This window comes from Apium graveolens, chromosome 5, assembly GCF_009905375.1.
Source record: "Apium graveolens cultivar Ventura chromosome 5, ASM990537v1, whole genome shotgun sequence".
Classification (NCBI taxonomy): Eukaryota; Viridiplantae; Streptophyta; class Magnoliopsida; order Apiales; family Apiaceae; genus Apium; species Apium graveolens.
In genome coordinates this window covers 258,122,618-258,145,178 of record NC_133651.1, presented here as the reverse complement: position 1 = coordinate 258,145,178, position 22,561 = coordinate 258,122,618, and the positions used below count along the sequence as shown (strand labels likewise).

At 37.9% G+C, this 22,561-nt stretch overlaps 1 pseudogene; it reads left to right on the top strand.

The window, feature by feature from the left end:
• The first annotated feature begins 6,995 nt into the window (after positions 1-6,995).
• LOC141661709 (putative alpha,alpha-trehalose-phosphate synthase [UDP-forming] 10) overlaps positions 6,996-22,561 on the top strand; it is a 104,435-nt pseudogene continuing 88,869 nt past the window's right edge.

Below are 22,561 nucleotides of genomic sequence, written 5' to 3'. Positions count from 1 at the left end.
CAAGTAGTTATCAATCGCTCTGTCCTTCTCCGCCCTTAGCACCACCAACTCAGCGTTAGACTCTCCGAACTCTTCCTCCTTGCGCTTGAAACTCCTCTCTAAGGCAACATACTTCTTCTGCTACTTCCTCAGGGCATTATCCGCTTTATCCGAAGCCCTCTTACAGGATTCAGCTTGCCTCACAGCGCCTTGGAAGTAGGCGTTAGACTGAAATGAAACAATAAACAGAAATGTAAGGCAAGTGAATGCTACAAGTAAAAAAGAGTACAACTATAAGAAATAGTCATACCGAGGCTAAAGACTGAGCTCCCATAAGCTTTATTTTCTCCAAGTCAAGAGTAGCCACCACATCGGTGAAGTCCTTGGGAGTTACGCCGTGGTAAGACCGATACCAGGCGTGCTTCGTGGATCCAACCACGGTATCCCCTCGGCGGAATCCCCAAAGAGGTTGAAAGGCGCCCGTAGCAGCAGAGACAGGAGCAACAACAGTGATAGGGGCACTAGGGGCTTCAGCTCCCTTAGCAGGAGCCTCCACCATGGGCTCCTTGTGCTTCCGTAGGAAGCTAGGATCCGTAGCCTTTCCTCGAGTATCCAGACCCGCAAGGTGAGCCTTCTTCATCCTGGCAGTCTCCTCAACGAGAGGCACATTATCCTCATTAATTTCCTTAACAACTGCAAAACAAGAGAAAAAATAAAATAAGTGGTGTCAATAAAGCATAAAAAAAAGTAAAAATGAGAAGGGAAGAAAAATACCCTATTTAGAAACAGAGGATAACCCCATGTGGATGAGGGAGAACTCCTCTAAAAGAGTCCAGCTGATAGTGGCACCATCATTCCGAGTAAGCTCATCATAAATGATAGTTTCCTCGGGGGTTAGGTGAATGGATTTGAGGCTACCATCACTAACCTTCCCGAAGGAAGATCTGAAGATGGTGCCCCAGTCACCATTCTCCCACCTTAGCCCGACAAAACTATTCCTCCAATTTTGGTTATTGTCGGGAATAGAGGCGCTGTTAAAAATGTGCTTACACTTGGGCCTTTGTTTAACGTAGACCCAACCACAATTACCCGAAGAACTGTTGTAACATTGAAAAACCTTCCTAAAAACAACTACAGATAAGGGAAAACCTCCCCTAAGACAACAAACCATGAAACATAAAATGTTCCTCCAGGCGTTTGGAGGAAGCTGACAGGGGTTAATTTGTAAATCAGGTAGGAGGTGATGAATGAAGGGATGAAAAGGAAACCTAAGCCAGCATCAAGGGCATCTGTGTAAACTAAAAGAGTATCGGGTTTCCAGTGGCAAGTACGGTCGCCACCAGAAACTGGAACTAGCCTAAGGGGAGGACGAACATTATAACGTGCATTTAACTTATCATAATCTATATTGTGCCATGTGTTACAATGATTAAAAGAGTCGAGATGTGCAATGAAGGGATATTTGCCCCCCCTAGTATTAATCATATCTATCAAAGACATGTAAGAAGAGAGGATCTCGACATCCTTACCTCGTTTTGAAACCGAGGCAATCTTGGACGCTCTCTCAGCATCTTTGTCTGCCATTAATGGAGAATGAGTAAGGCTTGGAAGCTTGGAAGAAGGCCGGAAAATCCCTAGAGAGGGAGGAGTTTTAAGGCTGTAGAGAGGAGAGTAGAGAGAAGGAAAGTTTTGGATAAAAGAAGTGAGAAATGTGAAAGTGAAGTGTGAGACTTCACCTCACTTCCCCTCCCCTTTTATAGCCACTGCTATTCTCTAAATGGGCCTAAAAAAGCCCATTTGGGCCCAAAGAATGGAGAAGTCAGGAAGGTTCTAGAAAATTTTGGAAAGCTCTAAGAAAAATCCTGATATTACTTGGCAAAATCTGGAAGAATCCAGAAATTCCAGAATATTCTGAAAGTTGGGCTTGAAGTTAAGGGCCTATCCCATCTCATGGGCTCAAATTTTAAAAAAAATAATCAGAAAAAGCCCAAATTCAGGTTGAAAGAAAAAATCCAGCCCAGGATTAGGGCCTAGATCAGGTATGCGGGCTTGAAATGGTAAAAAGTAGCCCAATAAGAGATAAGCCCAGAAAAGGGCCCAGGTAATTAAAGTTAAGGGCCCAAAAAGAAAGCCCAGAAAAAAGGCCTGTTGAAAATAGGCCCAAAGAGAAAGGCCCATTAAAATAAGCCCAGTAAAAGGTTGACCCAAAAATAAAGCCTAGGAAAAAAGCCTGTAGGAAATATGCCCAAAAAGGTTGGCCCAAGATAAAAAGCCCAGGAAAATAGGGACAAAAAATTGATTTTCTGACCTAATTCGACCAGGACTAATACTACGTTCTTGGTAGAATGATCTAGGTAGAAATAACCTTCGACCATGGCAAGAATGAGGGCATAATTCGGTCAAAACGTACATCCTGACCAAAAATTCCTGCTCGAAACAAAAATATATATATATATATATATATATATATATATATATAAATCCTGATCGAAAAATCGACCAGGAATTGTGGTCGAACAGTTCTTGCTCGAATGCCTGTCGACTAGGGCACATCAAGGCCTAATTCGACCAGGATCCTAGTCGAACAGGATTCCTGGTCGAACCAGGTATATAAAAAAAGAAAAAAGAAGAAAGAAAAAAGAAAGAAAGAAAAAAAGAAGAAAGAAAAAAGAAAGAAAGAAAAAGAAAAGAAAGAAAAAGAAAAGGAAGGAAAAGATGGAAATTCCTTAAAATATTTTCTGAAAATATAAATATTTTCAGAAAATATTTTCAGAAAATATAAATATTTTCAGAAAATAAGGAATAAATCAAGAAAATTAAGGAAAAATCCCAGAAATTAAGGGAAAATTCCAGAAAATTAAGGAAAAATCCCAGAAATTAAGGGAAAAATCCATAAAATTAAGGAAAAATCTCAGAATTAAGGGAAAATTCCAGAAAATTAAGGAAAAATCCCAGAATTCAGGGAAAATTCCTGGAAATTAAGATAATTCCTAAAATAATAGGGATAAAAGCAAATCGTTGTAAATATGTAGGTCGCTCCACACTTTACGCAAAAAACGATACCGTGTAAGGGAACAAATGAACTTAACTTCTGCGAAACCTAGTCACTGTTTCCCAAAAGTTGGGGGACAAATGATAGGGAAGAAAATAAGGCTTAGGTATGTAATTAATATTGCATTAATCATATCAGAATTGGGCCAACAGCTAGGCCCATTTCAGAAGGCCCAAAACCCTGAATATTAATTAATTTCATAATTATTTAATAAGGGATAAGTCAGCTGATAAGATGAGTCCTAGTGGAGAAATAAATCCTTATAGATTGGTCTCCATGGAACTTGGTGGGATAAGGAATCAGTTTCCTACCTCTTAGGAGAAATAAATCTTAAAGTGACGTGCCTTACACTTATAATTCATGGTAGGGAACTTCTTTACCCTGGACATTCTGGTGTTGATTTCAATTATCCGGTTGCCGAGACCTTCCATATAGGCTAAAATCACATGTCCATCAATAGGTCCGGGTTGTGGCACCTGGTTCTTTGGAGGCGTTTGTTCTAGCCCGTTAGAGGTTCCCTTCTTGCTACCTCTTCCTCGTACTACCACCGACTTGCCTTCTTTATTCATCTTTTCTCCCTAAGATGAAAAATGCCCTTCCTTCTAGCACCAAATATTAAAGGAAGAATATCGTTTAATAGTGTTTTGGAGGTTGGTGGTCAGAATAAAGATCAAGGGTGGTATTTTAGGACAGATGAATGTTGTGTAAGATGGTGACTGAGCTTGTATGATGACTCCTTAAGAAAGAATATGGTTTTCTTTATTCTTCATCAAGTGTCAAGTCATGTCGCATACAAGTGCCTATATACCCTATTTATAGGGATTAAGCCTCACATAGTTCTTGGGGAACAAGTTACCTAGGTTAGGATTAGGGTTTTTTCTACCAATATAGCCCAAGCCCATTTATTAGTCAGGCCTTCAGCAAATTAGTCACACAAATCTCGATTGACTCCACACCTCCCTGTAATCTCGCGACATCTCTGTATTTCTTCCCGTGATAGTAGGAATATCCTGTGTCGTCCCCGAAATTTATGAATAACCCACTCTTCTATGAGTCATTTTCCATAATGATGCTAGAATCTACGTGATGCGAGCTGGTCTGGCCAGCTCGACTCACATTAACAATAATCATTTAGAAAGTTGAGAGGTGAGCCCGTATGGTATCTCCTCTATTAGTCAATTAACTTGTTTTATGGTCTTTTCACGCGATGCGAGCTCAAGATGGCCCAACTCATGAGCGATCGGAGCTGGTGTTCCTTGTAGAAGGTCTGTCATGTTATAGGCATGCAACCTACTAACCCAAGAATAGGACAATGCGAGCCCGCGAGCCCAGCCCGCATTATATATCTAGTCTTCTTCATTTGGACCCATGTACCATGTTTTGTGTATAACGAGCCCACGAGCCCAGCTCGTTGGGCCTTCTTATCACTTAAAATGCCCTAAGATAGTGGGCCATTAAAGATCATCATGTTATGGGCTTGCAACCCATTCTTTTAATAGATGAACAATAATATGAGCCCATCGTCTCAGCTTGCACTTTCCATAAATTCAGGCCCAACTCTTCTTTTTATGCTCATAGGGACTTGGTTCAGGGTCCATACCCAAAAGTGAGTATAACAATACCAATACATAAGAAGGATCTGCTGAAAAATAACCAGGAGAACTAAAAAAATTAGAATTCAATAATGTCTGAATTCTCAAAAATGTCTGAATCCATGGAGAAGCATTCAAATGAATACATCAATGAAAGCCTAAAAAAGAACGCATTTTAATTTGTTTGCAAGACACTGATCAACCTATATATTATATGTTGATCATTTTTGTTCACTAAAATAATATTTTAGGTCATTTTCCTACAATTAAATTTTTGAATGATAAAATGATATAACATCCGTTAAATATGAGTAACGAAATGCAATCGGGCATTCAAAAAATTAAAATTGAGTCATGCGGGTGTCTATTGATATAGCTCATCCATTTTATGAAAAATATTAAAACTCAAGCCATCTTCCTGTAATTAAGTCAAATTTTAATGATAAATCTGTAAAATTAAAGATATTTATAAAAATACTCATACATTTTTTTAACATTGGGCATGTCTTTTTTGAGTTCATCCTTAGGAAGGGGATGACAAAGAAGGTATTTTACATCATGAAATGAAATGCAGGGATGAACATCTACCTCCCCCACCCCGATCCGATCTCCGCCCCGTTCGAGTCGAGGATTTGGAAAACTTTTCGGGAGCAGTGCAAGAATCGGGGAAAATTTTATAAAAATTTTGGGGATCGGAATTAGTGTCTCTCCGCCCCTTTCCGCAACCCCGGTTGTGTATATATATAAATATTAAAATATTTATATGTTATACTAAATTAATTATTAAAAATAGCTTTTATAATATTATTAAAATTTGAAATAACCTATAATTTATTGATTAATTTTTTACATTATAAATAGTATTAAATATTTTATAATTAAAATTTGTTGTTTATTTGTATTATAAATAAATTTTAATATCATGTGATATTAAAAATATGAGATAAAATTAATATATTTATATCTTATGAATTAGTAGATTATTTTTTAATAAAAAATAAAAAATATTAAATAATTATTTTTAATTAAAAAGTAAATTTCCCGAATTCCCGCGGGGATTCCCATTCCCTTTCGGCACGGAGATCGGGGAGGAAAAGAATTCCCGTCCAGAATTCGGAACAATTCAGAGATCTGTATCATATTCGAGGATCTGATTCAGGGGCTGGCATATCACTACTGGACTCCCAAGTGGCCGGTGCCCATCCATAATGAAATGTCTTAAAAGGCTGTCATAATTTTATCTGTACTATTCACGAATTTTTTCCCATACTAACTGTACATTGATACTGATAGTCTATTTAATAAGTATGGCATGCTTCTTGAAATAAAATCATATCATCTAAATTCTAAGATCACGCACACGCAGTATCTTCTTCTTGATTCGTTATTAATAAAAAGTATGAGAATTCAAAATTTATCCAAAAAACGTACTAAAATATATCCCAATATTTTCAAGAAAATAACAAAACTTGCTATAAGTTACACAGTACAGAAAGGAGTAAAAGATTTCCGGCTCGTCTCTCTCTCTGCTACGACTATATAATATAAAGAATTTTCTATCATCATTATTGAAAAAAGACGCCCAATCAAATTGGTTTATATTTATAAATTTCCGCGTATCCATGTTCAATGGTAGAACATTCGATAATACAATATCCATAGTTTTTGATTTCCCCACATGCACATTGTCTCCCTCCCCCATCTCTCCCCGTCTCTTTTTTCATATCCCAAATTAACACCTTCATATTTTCTTCCTCTCCCCCACCACATTTCTTGCCGCTGTCTTTTCCTTGTATAATATACAACTTTATACTGTTTTTCGTAGTAACAAAATATACACACAAAGTGTTGAACACCTGCAGAGCAATTGTGGTTCATGCGCAACGCTCTTTTAGAAGTGTATAACAAGTGTTCTTACATGTTCAAATGTTAAAATATGTTCTCCAGAAAACATGATCCTAAATATATATTTGTCAATATGCCTATGTATTACTAGGCTAATGAGTTATGATTTCTTGCTGTGCCTTCTTTACTGTCGTGGTTACATTTGTTTTTTGAGTTTTTTTGGTAAAAGGTTATGTTTGCTTTCCCTGTCTGTTTAAGTTTTATTTATGTGGATTAGATAGTTGGTGGAGATAATCACTCGCAGGCAAAAAATTGGATCTTTGGCTATAATTAAATGTTTTAGTTATTTCTATGGAATTAAATAGGCGGTCACTGGTAAGTAATCCTTAGTTTATTTAAACATAAACTAAGCATGATCTTCAATACTAGGGCTTTTTATACATATTGTCTTTCGTTAATTTCCAATTAATTAAATAGTATCCCAAACAATTTCTATCCTACTTGTTTTGCATGTCTAGTCACTTTTTTAGTAATTTAAGAGTTTTAGTTGGTAGAAAAAATCTTTATCCTCTAAATTTTCTAAGGAGCTCCATGTTCTGTTACCCAAAACCTCCTATTAGCATGTCAGTTCACATTTGTGGTCTCCCTTGCTTCAACTCGAAAGATCTTACTTTTTTTGGCCTGCACCTTTATTCTTGTATTTTTAAGTGTCATGGTTATGATCATTTGTACATCTCTCATCTCTTATATCTAAATTTATGGACTTTTCCTGTTTTACTTGAGTTTGTTAATATGTACGTTCTTGCTGATAATATGGTTTATGTGAGATATCTTTGCCTTTTGTTAAATTTTTTATGAAATGTTAACCAATTGAGCCTTCTTAACCAACACTAGCTCTGCCAAATAAACTCACTTGACAATGTATGTGTAATTTCTAATTGTAGTTTTGACTTTTTTATGTGATTATTGCTGCACTACCCTTCTTTGAACGACGATTATAATTATGTAATCTTTATGTGGTCAATGTTAATATAGTTTCTCGCTTATTGGTTTATACGAAAATTGGATCGGGATTTTCCTTGTAAAAGATTGGTTCTAATTGTGGTTGATTTACTCGAAACACTCTTCTTATGGACTCAAGATCTCGTGCAAGCTTTGCTAATTTGGCTTCAGGGAACCTACTGGATGTTCCTCAAATCCCAAGTCCTAGAGCTCTTCCAAGGCTAATGACTACTGGCATTATGAATGATGCAGATTCAAATAGCAGTACTCCCTCCCGCGAGCAAAAAATAATTGTGGTAAATATGTTGCCTGTTAATGCATACAAGGATTTAGAAACAGACAAATGGGTGTTCAGTTTGGACGAGTACTCACTATTGTTACAGTTAAAAGATGTTTTCTCCAGAAATTTAAGTTATTTATGTGGGGTTCCTGAAAGTTGAAATTGTTGGAGGCCCACTGCGTAGGCCCATGTTTCATGTTGGACCAAAGATCTAGAGCAACCCATGAACCGAGATGATGAGGTCTCCTGTCCACAATGTCCACTATCTCCAAATGGTGGAACTGGCCGAAGATAGTGGGGAAGGACGTTAACTCAGTCCGGAGGATATATACATAAGAGGGATGTTCAGTTTTCACACACAGAGACATCAGTACTCTCTCGTATTCTAAATTACCCATTTCTAAAATTGATTAACTTATTCTCACACCGGATGTGAATATGAGTAATTATCCCTCGCATTCTTCTCTTTGCAGGCCGAAGTCTACTTCTCTAGACGAAGACGAGGTCGGCAGAAATTAGGTTATAAAATTTGGCGCCGTCTGTGGGAGTATGGGATTAAGTACTGAGATCTGAGATAATGACTTACGACAACGATTAACAGATCATATTGAAGAAGCTGAGGGCTGAGGGAATGACCAAGGAGAAGGGAAAATCGAAAGAGGCTAAGGAGGCCGAATAGACGAAGGCTAGGAAAAGGGAAGCCAACGCGCTGAAACTCAAGGCTATCAAGCTGAGAATGGAAGAGTTGGAACTGGAAGAGAAGGCGCTTAGGGCGTCTCTTGAGGAAACCGAAGGATTAAAGAGTTCTCGAAAGGAGAAGCGAGTCTATGCTGAGGAAGACGAGTCTACAAACTCTAACTCACACTACAGAAGAAGGAGGACGAGGGTCGTCTTGACATCGGACTCCGATAGGGAAGAAGTAGACGACGTGTCCAAAACTAGACTATCCAGGCTAGAAAAAGCCATGTTTGGGGACAGAAGGTTCAACAGAGAGCCAGTCATTTTCGAGGAGATTGAGGTGTATCAGCCTCCCCCAAGAGAGGAGAAATTGTTCCCGAAGATGACAGAGTTCAATGGAAGGGGAGATCCTGAAGACCATTACGACAAAAATGAACTATTAATGACACGCATGGGTCACAGCCAGATGATGTTGTGCAAAATGTTCAAAACGTACCTAAAGGGGGCAGCGTCGATGTGGTACAAGTCACTTCAGACTCGATCAATCCACTCCTATGAACAGCTGAAGGGAAAATTCATAAATCACTACTCACATCTATGCCGAAGGGAGATGGACACAGAGACTCTTATCCACTGCCGACAAAGGGCGAATGAGTTCTTGGGCGACTACCTAGCTAGGTTTAAAGAGGAAGCATGAATGGTGACCAATTTGAATAAAACCAAAGCTATGGGATACTTGACTACCGGACTGGATTTGACCAAAGGTAAAAATCTCTTGTCCTCACTTTATGATTATCCCCCTAAGTCCCATAATGATATATATGTGAGGGGTGAGAATATCCGAAGAAAGATGGAGATTCTGGAGGGGTATAGAGAGCCCCGAAGAGAGGACCGAAACAGGCAGTCCTGACGCTCTGACTATTCTCGAGGATCCAACAGTGACCGAAGGGATGATTGTCGGAATGAAGGGAAAAGGTAGACTGACAAGGGTTTAGAAATGTGAAGAGATAGAGATTCGACTGCGTTCACACCCCTTAACGCGCCGATCTCAAAGATTCTCCATGAGATAAAAGGAAAGCCAGGCTTCATTCGCCCTACCAAAATGAAAATGGCCAACCAAAAGAAGAATGCAGAAAAGTACTGTGAGTACCATCAAGATAAGGGACATAACACCGATGAATATTTCCCCCCTGAAGAAGTTGATAGAGAGAATGATTAAAGCGGGAGAACTAAACGAATTTTTGAGAGACCTAAGGGACAAACTGGAAAAGACTGACACGAGAAACCCGAGGCCCGAAAAAAGGTATTGGAAGGAAGTGAAGACCATCTCGGGAGGAAGTGCCCTCGGTCTGGATGACATGAATGCCATGAAGAGATATGCTCGACAAGTCTACAATTTGTTTCACTTCAGCCCTGCCAGACAGGCCATGCCCCTCTCCTTTACTGAAGAGGACTATGAAGATGTCATACTACCTCATGAGGATCCCTTGGTCTTTAACCCCATAATTGGAGAAAATAAGATATGGAAGGTGATGGTAGATGAAGGCAGCTCGGCAAACATACTATTCCATCGGACATACATCAAGATGAAATTGGCAGGATAATAAATGGAGCCGTGTCGAGAGTCACCGCTCGAGGCCTTCGACGGACACCACATCCCCTATGAAGTTACAATCACTCTACCCGTTCTTATTGGTTAAATGCCCTATACTGCTAAAAAAGGTCAAATTCTACATTATGAGAGTGGAAAGTCAGTATAATGCACTCCTTGGCCGACCATTCTTGTCTGCCTTCCAAGTTGTGGAATCTATACCTCACCTCAAGCTGAAATTTCCCACAAAAAAGGGTAGGAGAAATGAGGGGTGACCAGAAAACAACAAGAATAATTATGCTCGAAGATCTTGACAAAGACAAAGAGTATGCAGAAAGTGATTTAAATGGGAAAAGAATGCATTTGGAAGCCGAACCAAGTGGAAATAAACAATTTCTAAACATTGAGTTGGAGAAATTCGGGGCCGACTTGTCATTCCCCATCGTTGAGCCGGCGATCGAAGTGGAAGAGGTCGAACTATACGCTGGGTATTTGGGAAAGATGGTCCGTATAGGTAAAAATATGGAACCCGACCTGAAGGAGAAAGTTATTACAGTAGTGAGACAATATCATGACATCTTCGCATGGGGTCCCAAGACATGCCGGGGCTCGATCCGAAGACGGCCAAATATTGTCTAAGTATGAAGCCTAAGGCTCAGCCCGTCCGACAGAGGAAAAGGACATTTTCCGCAGAATGACAGAAAATTATCGATGCCGAAGTTGAGAAGCTGTTAGAACCAAGTTTATTGAAGAAATTGAGTATCCAGAATGGCTCGCCAATGTACTGGTGGTAAAGAAAGCAAACAATAAATGGAGGATGTGTGTAGATTATACCGACCTTAACAAAGCCTGTCTGAAGGATCACTACCCCCTGCCGAGCATTGACCAACTTATAGATGCCACGACCGGCCACCAAGTTCTTAGTTTCCTCGATGTTTTTTCGGGATACCACCAGATTTCCATGAATATGGCAGACATCCCGAAAGTAACTTTTATTACACCGAAGGGAACTTACGCTTACATCAAAATTCCTTTCGGACTTAAAAATGCGGGGGCAGCCTTTCAACGTATGGTGAACAAGGTCTTTAAAGAACAAATCAACCGCAACATGGAATGCTATGTGGATGATATGATTGTTAAGTCATTTTTTCAAGATCATGCCGAAGACTTCCGAGAATGTTTTGAAACTTTAAGGAAGAATAATATGAAGATAAACTCAAGCAAGTGCATATTCAGAGTTGCTAGTGGAAAGTTCCTGGGTTACCTTGTTAGTGAACGGGGCATAGAAGCCAACCTAGAGAAGATAAGGGCAGTAATAGACATGGAGCCTCCGAAGTGCATTAGAGACATTCAAAAGCTAACAGGCCGACTGGCGGTACTCCGATATTTCATATCAAGGTCAGCCGAAAAGGCATTACCCTTTTTTGCTGTGCTGAAGGGCTCGAAAGCTTTTGAGTGGGGTCCTGATTTCCAAGAGGCTTTTGAGCAAGTGAAAGATTATCTGACTGATTAAGGCCCCCTGCTGATGAGGCCGAATCCAAAAAAAACGCTGCAGCTCTACCTCGCTGTGTCGGACCGAACTCTGGGAACAGTGCTGGTGAAAAAACACGAGGGCAACCTGTTAGGTAATAAATACAACACAGGGGGGTGAATGTGTTTTGGTTATTTTTAAGACTTTTTGATTTTCTTTAACATGGTGATCAAAGTAGATAAGAAATGTAACAATATTATGCTAACTGAAATAAAGACAGTGCACAAAATATTTCAAAACTCACTTAATTTTAAATAAAAATCAAGCTAGTGTTTTACTACAAATTCTGGGTTCTTTTTATGTTAAGAACTCAGCTTCATCCTTGAGAGAGTTACAAGAAAATTTTAGATCTGTTTGATACTCTTAAAAACAAATGACTAGTGTTTACTTTATAGATTAGTAAAACACTGGTTTACACGACATGCAAAGAAATGTACTAAACCCAACTTCAAGAAATCTCTAAAGCTTTCCATTTCTGGTGTAACGCTCTCCAAACCCGGGTCAGAAGTTTGGGGACCATAATACACACACACACACACACACACACACCATATTTAAACCTGTTTATGAATATATTAATATATAGCAATGACCCTACTTACCATTATCCACGGATCGAAACAGTTTAAAGTATGCCCACAAGCCATCACCTTATTTATATTACAAACGTTCCAAATCCCAGTTTATTTATCTTACAACGGAAGTAAACTTTATTACAAACTATCAACACAAACTAAGCCACGCATCATCTTCTAGCTTATTTCATCTCAACATGAATACCTAGCTCGCACACTTGTCTGGGGATCCTCGCTACCACCAGTTTCCTTTTTCACTGGAAAAGAATATAAACAGATTTGCAAGAGTGAGCTAACTAGCTCAGCAAGTCACAATGACAGTCACAGAGATTAACAATGATCAATTGAGATGATATAAGGACTCAAGTTTACTGATAAACAATGATTAGAATTGGATATTCACTTTTATTTTAAAAATCAAGGTTAGGCTGCTGATCAGTCACGCATTAACCCCGAGCAAGGCTCCCAGCTTTGCTTGATATACTGGATCCAAGGCACACATTGGCCTATTATAACCACGAAACTGGTCCGATCACGAATCTGGTCCATATTTAAAAAAAATCCAATTCTAGAATTACAATATGATAAGCAAGGTAAATCAATAGTTGAATCATAAAAAACATTTATCTTGAAGCATATGATGATCTGTAATTCCATGAAATAACAAGGAAATCATAAAGGTTGGGTTTCAACCAAGGAAAGAATCTGAAAGCAGAAGACCCAAGGGTTCAAAAGTTACAAGAATTGGTCTTCTGTTACACAAGATATAAGGGTTGGTATGTTAAGCAATCTCGTATCAAGAATCAGTATGTGGTAGATATGTATTTGTGGAGTAGTATCGTATAAGTGTGGTTTGTGTCTGAGAATTCAATAATCAATGGTTTATGAAAAATCAGGCTTATGGCTCAAGATCAATAAGAATAAGGGTTTAGGGTTAAGTACTTCAAAGTACTTGCAATATAGAATAAGAACTATTTAGAATAATTGCAACATAATGAAGAGAGTTCGAGAATACTTGCAATTATAGTACAAGAAAGTTCAGGGATACTTGCCTTAACAATTTGCTTTCACTTTACTAACACTTGTCAATTGGTTCCCACTCACTGACTACCTGCTTTCCCTTTCTACGTCTTGCTTCCTCTTGATTTATGCACCAAAATAGTTGAATGATTTAGAAAGGGTTTTCTGAGAGCTTCGATTTGATATATTGCACGCTTTGTTTCGGAGTTCGATAACGCCTTCGTTCGTGCGTTTGATTATGAAGAACGCAATATTTTTAGGGTTTTTCTCTGTAAATTAATAGTTTTAACTGACTGATTGTGATTATACGGCTAAAATGAAATAATAAAAGGGCTATTTATATTTATAGAATATTATATCGTGTTGGATCATTTTGGATCGATAAATTAGTTACTTAGCCGCTAAGTAACTGCAAAAATGATCCGTTTTAATACCTGTATTGGATAATTATCCAAACCGGGCTTCTAATAAAACACTTTATATGAAAATAATGTAATATTATCCCGTCTTTTGAGAATACGGGTTTTGTTGCTTTATCGAAATGATTATCGTATCAAAAATTATACGCTGGGACGCGTACGGGTCAAACCGTAATCCGGATCGAAAAAGTCAAAACACAGAAAATGTCCGAAATTACCAGACTGGGTTAGGAAGGAGTTTTTGGAAAAGTTTCGGGTTGTAAAAACGGAAAAATGGTTGAAGTTGGACGATTCCCGGCTTTATGAAATAGTTTCGTAATTATTCAGAAAATAATTAATAAATTCATAAATTAATATGAAATCATATAACACTCCAAAAATTACCAGAAAAATACCACACTTATCTATATTTTATTCTGGACATAAGAAAATTAACATACTCACATTTTATTACATATAAATATCTAAATATCAATATCAATCAACAGATAATTGACCAGAAATCACATAATAATCATATCATATTCATTTATTGATAAAATAATTGCACACGATATCCTGGATATTACATGTGGCCTAGAAAATCTCTGCATATCCTGTTGAATTGTGGCACTCCTTTGTCAGTTAATCTTGGCTTTTGATCTTGCACTCTTCAAGCTGATTTTGTAGACTTTTCAATCTAACTGGTTAGATCGTTTGTTGATTGATAATCTTGAATATTAATTTTTCTGCATTCTGTACTTGAGCTTCATATCGAGATCCCTAGTTTGTTATATAGAGAACTGACATCTCGATAAGTATAATGGCTTATCGAGATCTCTTAGTTCTCGACAAGTATTTTGACTTATCGAGGTCTCTGAGTTCTCGAATGTGAACTTGAGTTGTCGAGGTCTCTGAGTTCTCGAATGTGAATTTGACTTGTCTAGGTCTCTGAGTTCTCGAATGTGAACTTGACTTGTCGAGGTCTCGAAGTCTCCGCATGTAAAATTGATTTGTCGATATCTCCAATCTTCATATCTTCATTCTTCATTTGGCTTGTTGATATCTCTGAGACTTCTAGATAAGTAATCCTTGACTTCTCGATAAATCATTCTGGAGTTCTCGAGTGACTTCTCTATATTACTTGATCCGTGACTTGTAGATTTCTTGACTTTAGAATGTTTTTCCCAAAACAGATTTATTCAACTCCAAGTTTATTCACAATTTCTGTGAGGCATGATCTTCATCCAGAGTTTATTCTTAGGCTTGAGACTGTTTACAGAAAAATATTCTAGTATAATCTTTTACATTTTTACAGACGCAAGTGATACAATACAAAATACAAATTTAGATTATTATACAACTAATTCTTAGGGATGTCAATTTGACTTAGTCTTGTTTACAGGCATGTCTTGTACAACAATCTCCCCCAATTTGTGAGAAGATTGCTTATTACAAATTCATGCCTGGTAACGAAACTAACCCCAAGTTATAATGAACAATAAAAATTACATACAAAATTGACAGAAATACAACCTTTATACATTGAGTGATTACTTGAGTTTGAAAGATATATTCATCATACAAATTTCTCATAGCCTGTTTCTTTTCTAATGAGATCCTTTAATTCTACAAGTACTTCTAGTTCTTCTATTATTTGTGCCCCTCTTAGAGCTTCTACAAGCTTGAGCCACTCTTCTAGTGATTAATTGTTTAAGTAACCAACTTTAATCCTAGAGAATTTGCCAACCTTGATGTTCAGGTAATGTCCATCCTTGGTAATTCTGTTCATCCCCCTTGCCTTTAATTCTTCAGATCTTTGCTCAAACATTTCTATTTTTTCAACATATTTCCTTTCCCTCTCCTCTCTTTCAGCCTTTTCTTTTGCTCTTCTTTCCATCCTTACTACCAACCATACAACCAATATAGACCTACATCCCAATGTATCGATATCTTTATCCTTTAGTAAGCTTATTACCCTCTTTATCTCTGTGGTTGAAAATATATCCATTAAATTCCTGCTAAGGAAGGTATATGATCCATCTTGATAGTAGATTCTTACTTCCATTAATGATACAACCCATACTTTGACCATTTCTTCAGCTAATTGTTGAAAGTAGTCTTCATCTGAGATGCACCAGTTCAGAGGTAGTAAATCATTTTGATTGAAACAATTTCAGATGGCCCTCTCAGTAACTTGCAGTTTCTTTGAATTTCTTCCAGCAAATTTGTAATAAATTTTGGTTGGTGGCTTAAATGAAGGTAGGCTTGAGATTTTCTTTAGAGAGGTTTGGCTTGAGGTAATTGGCATTTTCAGTATGGTGTTAGCAGTGTTTTTGTATAAGAATTTAGGTTTAGAGGTTAGAGGTGGTAAAGTGTTTTAGTTTGTTGGCTTGGGGGTTTGAGTTTGGTTGATTTGGATTTTTAGGGTATTTTTCCGTGGTTCTGAACCATCCTCCTTCTTCTTCCTTCTCCTCTCTTCTCCTTTTTTTATCATCATTCCCTCTCTTCTTATCATCTCCCTTCTTCTCATCTCGTTTCTTCTCTTTGCTGCCAGTGGCCTCGGAAGAGTGACTTGGATTTGTGCCAGAAGGTTTTTGATCATCTTTCTTCTGCTCATCATCATCCAAGTCATTCCTATTGAATTGTATTTTGGGCAACTTGGCTTCAGGATCTCTTAAATATCTCCCCAAAATCTTTATCATCTCTATATCTTCTTCTGACTTGTTCTTCTTGGTCTTCAAGGCAGTTTCCAGGGTCATTATCAGCCTTTTGTGTGCCATGACACACTATTTGGGAACAAGAAAATTCTTGAGTTCCTTGGTGTTTGGACATGTGTAGGCCACTCCCTTGTGAGGATAAAGATATGCCTATGGGAAATCATCTTCTTGAGCTTTTTGTAATTCCCTCAACAAGAGAGTGTCTTCATCAATTATTGTATTAACTTTCTCAATGAAGATGTCCAATTTAGATGCCCTTCTTGATGTAAGAAAATTCAGGGACACTTGCATTCATCTGTCTACACCTGAGTCATTGATATTTATCACCACTCTCTTTTCTTGAAAATTCCCTTTGGTCACTAAGATCACCCTTATGAAGTTAATGGTCTTGTTTAAAGCCCTCCTGTAGGTAATGAAGTTGTTGTTGAGAGAAGCCCTGAGAGCATTTAGCAAATCTTCAAATTCCTTGCTTAGACTAGGTACCTCAGCTGCTTTGTTAAGATTCTCCATTCCAACATCAACTTCAACTACTTGAGACTCGCCTTTATTGGTAGCTTGAGCTTGAATAGATGTGGATGATTGAGATGACCTTAGTAGGCTAGACTCTATCTCCCTCTTAATCTTGTGGGCAGGCAGGATAAGAGGTGTAGTGATTTCAGGCCTCACAACTTCTGGAAGTATAGGCAGTGGAATGTTGAGTGTACCCATGATAGCTCCCAATGACACAAAATTTTGTATTTGTAAGCAGTTGTGAGAGTCCACCAAGGTCTGGATATCAGCCTGTTGACTTGTTACCATTTCTGTAAGTTGGGAGACTTGAGATGTTTAAGACTCATTGGTTGATTGAAGAGTATAGACTTGATTTTGGAGAGCTTGAATATGTAAATTTGTTGATGTAGAGATGGGTTATTGAGAGTTTGAAGGAAGAGAGGTGCCAAAAGTTTCTTGCACTTCCTGCTTGATGCCCTCCATCAAAAGAACAGATAGCTCATACCTGCTTTGATGAAGTTGGTCTAGCTTTAGTCTTGTGTCATTAGATTTAGCAATATGCTATTGAACCACTTCATGCAAGGACACAAAAGATTGCCTGAGATTTTTGACATTTGTATCAACTAAAGTCAGATCAAATCTTGCCATTTGGTCAGGAAAATGTTGGAATCTTGATTGAATCTTGACTTGTGAGGGAATAATCTCATCCATCTTGGCCCTTACCATATTTTTGATTTTGTCTTTATGACCAGTTAAAGTTACTTCTGATGCTTTGCCAAATAGGTGAAAAGCTTTGATCTGAGCCTTGTAGACTTCATTAACTACATCATATACCTCTTATGGAGTCAGGATCTTGGCATTGCTACCCAAAATTGTCACATACTCCTCCCTGAATCTTGCCAAGACCTGATACATTTCTAGTGTGAAGTCTTTAGATAGCCAGTCATCTACATTACCATCCTGCTCAGCTTCATTCACAATTTTCTGCTTTTGCTTCTCAACATCTTCATTATAACTGAGTAGAATTGTTTGATAATCTTGATTTGTTATGTATGAAGTGACCAGATGCTGTGAGATGTTAGCAAGACCTGAAATTTGATCAACTAGAAGATCATCCACAGTGCTTGGTTGAGATTGAACATTTTGTAGCCACTGTTGGACTGGATGAGATGGTTGTTATGAAGGGTTGGATGTTGAAGGGATAGTATCAGTAGAATCACCTGTGACAGTTGTCACAGTTTGACTCATAGGTTGACCTGTGGTTATGAAAGTTTGTTGTTCCTCACTTGTGGTGGGAACCTCCATTGGAATTGGAGGGGAGTTAGCTAGCTTACTGTCATGTACTCTAGCCTCAAACCCTTGCTCATTTTTTAGTGAGCTTGCACTTGAATGTACTAAACTTGCTTCCCCTATAGCAGGATCATTGGAAATTGAACTCCTAGCTTCAATTGTGAGTGCAATCTCATCTAGGGTTTAGAGGGGAGTTGTTCCAATAAGAGGAACCTCCAATTGAAGTAGAGAGGATTTAGATAGCTCCCCCTCAGAAGTACTACCCTCAAACCTTACAACCTGTGAAGGTTGATTTACACATGAAGGTGCATTTGGGACCACCACGGGGTCTTCAGTAAAAACTGATGAAACCTCTATTGTTTTGTTGGTGTCATCAAGGTCTACCCCAGCATGTAGCCTCTCACCAACTGATTGTGGGTCCTGGGTGGTGAGCACAATTTCTAGAACCATGTCACTTGATGTTGGAAACACCTGAGAGTCAGATTCAAGAGTTTGGCTATAAGATGAAGAAATTTTAGAAATCAGACTTTGAATCTCAGATTGTAGTGTTGGCAGCCCCCCTTGAGTAGAAGATGGAGTTTCAAGTGATGTTCTCTCCTTGTGTGTGACATCCTTATGTCTCCTTTCATACGCTTGAATTTGTTCAAGTGATGGTGCAGGTTATATACATGGTGCATTAGGGTGGATGTTTTGTTCAATAGAGACACCCTGTTGGGAGGATGTCCGTAGAGTCTGTTTTTGTCCCTCTTTTTCAACTACACCCTTTTGAGAGGATGCAGAGGTGTCTTGAGTGGCCAGCTCAGTTTGTTTAGCATTCTTTGTCTTTTTTGACCAAGGGTGACTCTTGTTCAGTTTGTTCCTCACCACTCTCATTTATTACTGCTAAGGGTGCCTGCTTTCTCTTCTTTTACTCACTTCACCCTTTTGAGAGGATGAAGTGGTTGGTTTCCTAGCTTCTATTAGTATAGAAGAAATGGTCTCAACTTGGGAAGACCCCTGTTGGTTGTCCTGTTTTTGTACTTCTACAGGGACATGAGCCATTGTTGTACTAGAATTAAAATTAGTTCTCATGTCAGGCATATGATAAGGGTAAGTCTTAAATATCTCCAACATAAATGAAATGATTTTGAGACTCACACTTACCTTGTTCTTTGTAGTAAGTGAACCAAATAAAATTTTGGACACTTGCTTACAATTGCATATTTTTGTCCTATCTACACCATCAAGTAAACGAATGTCTGTAACTTTATGGATTAAAGTAGACATTATAAACCTAGGAAAAAAAATTTCCTTACCTCTTGAAGATAAAGGCGTAGTTAGCCTTGTGCTGAGCTCCTGTAGAATTAGCATCCCCACATTTATGTGTCTGTTGTGAGCCATGGAGAATACTAATTTCTGAACTATACTAGAAATATTATCATACCCTATCTTTCTACATGTGAATGCTCTCAGAATGGAGTCAAAAAGGAATGATCATTCCTTCCTCAAATTCTTCTTGTTGAGACTGGCCAAGTTGATCCTTTCACTGTAGTTGATGAAGTCCATGAATTCTGCTAGTTCATCCTGAGTAGGAACCTCCATCAAATTTGCAATAGGATTGGCCAAGGACATATTCACATCAGTTTATGAAAATTCCACTTGTTGACCCTTAATAGAGCAACTAACCACCATGGAAGCAGTTTGGTCCTCATGTACTACTGTCCTTATCTGTAACACCCCCAGATCCGGGGTCAGGGATCCGGGTCGTCACGGTCTTTCTTTCCACAATTATCACTTAACTTAATTAAAAATAAACAACCTCAAGCTGTGACCCCACACTAACACACACCACCACACGTCATAGTCTCAGAGATGAAATTGAAATAAGTACAAGTCCTTGAATCCACAATTAAAAGTTATTACAACCCAAAATGATTACTTGATAAATTTACAGTTAATTGCCATTATCTGCCACAAGTTATAATTATACATAATTGATTCCCAAAAGTAGAATGTCTGATCTAAAGGTAGATCTACCTCTGCAATTATAGCAGCTACGATCTCAACGGGAAGGCGCGGGGCGCTTCCCACGTGCTTACGCTGGGTCTGCTGGAGCCTGGCCATCTTTCCTAACTGTTGTTGTGTGATGAAGAAATGAAGCAAGAGTGAGCATTACAGCTCGCAAGATAATATATAGTGATAACAATAATACAAGTATCTAAATGGATACTTACTAGAATCCTTTATCATGTGTAAGGTAATTACTTACTGGATATAAGTTTTAAAGGAAGATGAAGTTACCAATTACTTCACTGCACTTATACCATTTTTAGAAATCTACTTGAACTACTATTGTTCAAAGTATAATAAGATTCACGAGGTCATCCCATAGATGAGACCACAAATAAAACTTGAATATATTTGATCTTTGAAATATTTTGAAAAAAAATGAAGTTACGAGATACTTCATTCAATGGATACACCAATAAAACTGTTTGACCCTGTCAATGCTTCGGCAACCGCCCATTCGTAGCCCTTCGATCGAAATGCTACGGGTAGTGTTGCAGAATTATCCAACTGGATGATGAACTCATTACGGGAGTTTTCCGCGCCAGGAAGACCACTTACGATGATCAGTCGTAGTAGTACAACCCCACCATTTTCTACATGTAGAGGAGAACCTGTCGGATGTACTTGTCAACCGAACACTGAACTCCTAAGGAATGGACCACCTTAGCGGAACTTCCAGGCCATTTGGGCCAATATAATAAGGCTGGGCCGGCGATACTCGACCACTTACGCCACTCCTAGTTCAGATGAAATTCATGACTCTGAAACGTAAAGCTCGTCCCCACTTTCCCCAAGTAGAAACTTGTTGATACGGCTCCACTAAGAAGTCGTATCTAGTTGGAAAGGAAAAACTCACCGATATTTCCCAGGCGATGCCTGTTAATGGATTAACTTGTTCCAAGAATTTTACTTCCCGAGTATTGGGTAAGTAATCAAAAACTCTTTTATCAAGACAGCAACCTTGTTGCGAATATAAAACACACCACAGAGCCGGATCCCTCAGGTTTTGAGCGAGTATTTAAATCCCCTTCGAAAGGAGGATCTTAAATATAAAAAAATGAGTTTTGGGATCCGCTCTAACTTTTAAAAATCATTTTGAAGGCTCGCGAAACATTTTTCAGAATGTTCGGAGTGATGCTGATTTAGTAAAATAAATCAGTCCCAATATATTAGAAAATATCTGAATATTATTATTTAAATAATATTCCCATAAAGAATAATCTTTATAAAAATAATTGAAGTAGAAGTTGTAAAACTTATACTTGAAATGAATATTAAATAACCAAAGATATACTTATACGAAGGTACTATCTTTATTTGGATAATCAAAAGTGAGTTTGATTATCGACACCTTATTTCTTAATAAAATAAAGAATATATCTCAGCAAATAATCGGAGTCATAGATCCTCAAATGAATATTCAAAATAATATTCAATAAATAAATAAGCTGAGTCATAAGCCCTCGAATGAATATTCGAAATAATATTCAATAAATAAATATGCTGAGTCATAAGCCCTCGAATGAATATTCGAAATAATATTCAATAAATAAATAAGCTGAGTCATAAGCCCTCGAATGAATATTCGAAATAATATTCAATAAATAAATAAGCTGAGTCATAAGCCCTCGAATGAATATTCGAAATAATATTCAATAAAATAATATAAAGTTATCGAATAAACCTTATTCGATTAATAGTTTTGAAAACTATAACCATATATATATAAATAAATAAATATATATATATATATAAAATCTACTCGGGATCCTCGACTCCCGGTTTTAGAAAATGTTTTCACCTTTGGGTCCCTATACTAAGGGTATATGCAAATTACCGCTATTCTCTAGCATAGGTATTATGAACTGAACCAACATATATATATTTCAAGAATATAAAACAGGCATGCATATATACCATATCACATGCTATAATATATCGCAAGAATTTGCTAAATAGCCATTATGCATCTATCACAAGATAATGCATGTACAAATGTATACATCACAACAACATTATAACGGATAGAAAACTTGCCTGAGCGACTGGGGGTTACGAATGGCTTGGGACGAGTCTGGTAACCTATAAACAACAAGTAAGTTTGAATTAAACCAAAGTCACTTGTAAATCTATACTCTAACCAACTTAGACTCTAACGCTCGTTTTGCGCTTACTGATTCTCTTAAGTCACTCGAGTACCCTCGGCTCCACCATTTTTAATAATTTAACCATTACGAGTTTTAAGGCGATTCCTTCGCGAGTGTCTTGCCAACTGCCTAACACACTTGCCATAATTGTTTCATACATTAATTAACCCTTTTTGGTCTTTAACCTATGTTTCAAAGTAAGGCGAGTGGTAATGTTTCGTTCGCAAAACGTCGTTACTTAAAACGGCCGTTTCTCCTAAACCGTACATCGGAATCAAACGAACTACATACCAAAACGAAGCTCGTAACATGAACTATCTTAA